Here is a 3964-nt window from a genome sequence, read left to right on the forward strand (position 1 = left end):
CCCCGCTCGCTCTGAATGATTAAATGTGGGCCAAGTTCTACTCATGAGCAGAGCAGGCAGGAAACTGTCATTTTCCTATTGTCAGTTTGCCAAGGCCCACTTCAGCCAAATCAAGACTGTTAAATCACCCTTCACGTAACAAGAGCTGAAATGGGGTAACTATTCCGTGGAGTCCTCGGCTTCACACTCAGAGTCTTCCGGGGACAGATGACCAGGAAAGGGAATCATACGTGCAGACTTTTCTTTTCCAGGAGTTTTAAGAGGGCTTCTCACAGCATTTCATCCGTGGCCTCGGTGCTGGAGACACAGGTGTGACAAAGTGACCTGGGCTCCGTTCTTCAGCTCTGGACTTGGCCCGAGTCCTCAGGCTCCATATAACCCTTGTCGGCCCACGTGGCACTGACTATCCACACACCGCCCACCTGCACCAGCGCATTTTCTGCCTAAAAACAGACTTTCCCCTAAAAGGCAGCACAGACACCCCTCTTCAGCACCCATAAGATGCGGGATCCCCGAAGCAGCCCCGATGGATGTGCCGGGGTGAGAGATCCCGCAGGCGGGCAAGGGGCAGTTCACCCCACACAGGGCTCGGCCACTACCGTGCAGTGGGCAGTCTGTCTGTCTGCAGCGTTGGTGCACAATCCTTTTCCCATCTTTGGTCGTGGTCTCCCGGTATTTCCCCCTCCCCACCTGATGGTGACTCAGCAACATGACTGACGTTGCCAAGGGGATTGATTTTCAGAAAAGGTGAACAGTTCTTGGCACAAAATGAGGTGCTACATCTCCCATGTGTACGACAGACCATGGCACTCCTGAGATATGCAGGAAATACTGCAGTTGTGTGAAAACCACCTTGTGTTTATACGTGAAAATGGAGGTGGTGCTGAGCTCAGATCGCTGTAAACAGCTTTCTCACCTGCATACCTGTCGCTGGAACACCTGCAGGTCAGGTGGCATCTGGGGAAACTGCATGAGGGCCATCCTGCATGGTGGTTGGTCTCCTCCCCCTCTCCTAAACGCCAACTGGCCACCCGATTTCTCTGATGTCCAGAGAGTCCCCCCAGGTTACAAGGCTCCCCTTGAGGGGTCAGTCCCCCAGGCAGAGCTACTGCAAGGATCCTTTAGGAACTAATATTCTTTGGAGGAGAAATATTTTTACAAAGTTCAGCACCTCCTTTAATACGGTTTCAGTTTCTTTCCCTTGAACACATAACCTTTTACTTATTAAATTCAAGTAAAATGAGCTGAAATGCCTATTAGTTTTAATGGACTCATCTTCATTTGAGTCTTTTATTATAAAATTCTTCCCAACCATCGGCACGGCTGTCATCCTTCCAGGCCTGTCATGTTCAGCAAAATTAACCATCTTTGTTTTTGTGTGGTGGGACTTAGGGAGTAATATTCTACTTCCTTAGTTGTACTTTTTTGCATTGCTTTAATTTTTAACAGTATGAATAAAAATAACATTTCTTAAAAGCAATAAACAGGGAGTTCTTTGAGCCTCCGAGGTGCCAGCCTGGGGGGCTGCCTTGTGCGCAGGTGCCGCGAGGGGTTGGGCCGCCTGAGCCTGCTCGGACCCAGGACTCCCCTGGTGCTCCTGTCAGCCTTGACCCTTGGCTGCTCCGGGACACTTGCCCCGTCCTGCTGGCTGGAGTCGTGGTCACCTTGGCTCTCTGGCAGCTCGTCTTCGGTTCTGGCTACATCGCTTCACCTGGCTTTGCCCTTTCCTGCTGGGAGTGTTCTCGAGACAAAGTCCTTAAAATCAATCCGCTCCACGGCCTCCACCGGTTTTCCTCTGGAGCACTGGGCTGGGATGAACCTTTCAGGCCCGAGCCTGGCGCCGAGTGCAGCAAAGCCAGCCTTGCCGGGGACAACCTCTGACGCTCCCTCAGGCGCTGTACTGTCAGCGTCCACTCAGGCCTGCAGAAGACTCCTTTCATTCCTGTTGATCTGCTGGGGTTTTGGTCATGACTCACCCATGTGGCAACAATGCACAGCAGCTGGCTGGCCCCAGGGCACAAATGCGACACTGGCTCCTGTTCATCCGTGTAGCCCAGCACCCAACACAGCCCTGGGATGTTTCTGAATCACAGATGATAAGTGCATCAACTAATGGGGCCACATGTAGGGGGACAGCCAGGTACAAGGATGGTGCCAGGGTCCAAAAGGCCATTTCAGGACGCTCCCAAGCCACTAAAGAAAGTGACAACTGTCTAAGACCACGATATCATATGCACGCAGGCACCATCAGATCACACGTGCTGTGTGCCTACTCTGCTCTGGGCCTCATAACATCATTGCCAGGCAGGAGACACTATGGGTCTCTATGTCTGTCATGGACACTGGCTATTCTCAGATGCAGGGAAAAGGAAACAACTGGCTAAGTGGTGAGGCCGAGTTTGATATGTACGTCTATGAGAAAGGATGATCACAAGTTAGCTTTAGCGACGGAAATTCTAACGTTTCATTACTCGCGGTCCATAGTGACCTTAAGGTCAAGCAAACATTTCTTCATCCACAGAGTGGGGATGCTAATAACTGTTCAAACTTTAATGGATTTCGAGAATAGAAAGATACCGTAGGTAAGGAATTTATCACGCCTGGCACACAGCAGGTGCTCAATAAGTGTTAGTTGTCTTTTTCTTCTTCATTCTCCATTATGAATATAATTAAAAACTGGATGAGCACCTAAACTTGCAATGAGAACATCACTGAGATAAGAAAATGGATTATCCTGTGGAGTTTGTGAGGATGAACAGATGAGGCTGCCCTGTGATTTCTGCAGCCATAGTTACTTGATGTCTGTTCTGTGGTAACTGCCTTGCACGGCTGATTGCTGGCAGTTCCCATCAGTTACTGTCTACATTCATGTTGGCATGTTCTAACCCCTTAAGAAAACATTTATTATTTTAGGACAGGCACATTTCCAGCATGGGTGGTGGTGATCAAATCCGAAGAGGAGACATTCTTGGGGATCATTTCCAGCAGAAGTGTGACACTTTTATGAGTCATATCTCTGTGTTGGTGCAGAGAGAAAACAGTCACAAGACCGGGGAAGCACCCCCTTCTTCCACCTGCTCTATCACCTCCCAGCCCCTCTGCCTTCCTCCTGTATTTCCACACATCCTCATCCTATCTGTCTTTTAGGGACGAGCTCAGGTATCACCTTTTATGAAGCCATCTTTCTCCCTTGATTCCTCCATGAGGGTAATTTCTCTCCACCTGAATTCTGAAAACATATCACCTGTACATTCTCACCTACACCTTACTCATCTTACTTTCTACTTTCTACCTTTATGAGTGCTGTGACATTGAGCAAGCCTCCGAAATTCTCTGGTCACTAGCTTCTCTTTTGCAAAATGAAAGGGGTTGCATGACCCCATTTGAACATCTATGGGGCCTATACAGTGATGGTAACCAAGGCCCTCTGGTCTACCCTGGTAAGAGAGGTCATCTGATCTGCCCTGGTAATGAAAGCCATCTGGTCTACCCTGGTAATAAAGGTCATCTGGTAACCGAGGGCATCTGGTCTACCCTGGTAAATGAGGACATCTAGTCTACTCTGGTAAATGAAGACATCTGATCTATGCAGTATGTGGGTCTGAAGGGCTGGCAGCAGCTAACCACATTCCGACGGCAGGTCCTCTGGAAGGAAAACTTGAGTGATTGCCTTAAGAAATGTCTATTGAGTGACCAGTGCAAGATCTGTGCCAGGTGCTATGGGCCAGGGAGGTACCAGAAGGGTCAGTGCCAAGTGCCACATGCAAGGACAAAGGACTTGAAGGCCTGTAATCAGTTGGTTTTAAATGAAGCAAAAGGGAGACCAACCTGGCGGCCTGCCTCCACCAGGGGAAGCCCTTCAGAACCTGGTCCTTCCCAGGTCTCCTGCTGGCCTCAGAGGAGTCACTGCCAGGTGGGAAGAGGGTGGGGGGAAGTGGGACTTGGGGGGCCTCAGGGAGGTGAA

Source organism: Mesoplodon mirus (genome assembly GCF_964341445.2).
Source record: "Mesoplodon mirus genome assembly, chromosome: 20".
Classification (NCBI taxonomy): domain Eukaryota; kingdom Metazoa; phylum Chordata; class Mammalia; order Artiodactyla; family Ziphiidae; genus Mesoplodon; species Mesoplodon mirus.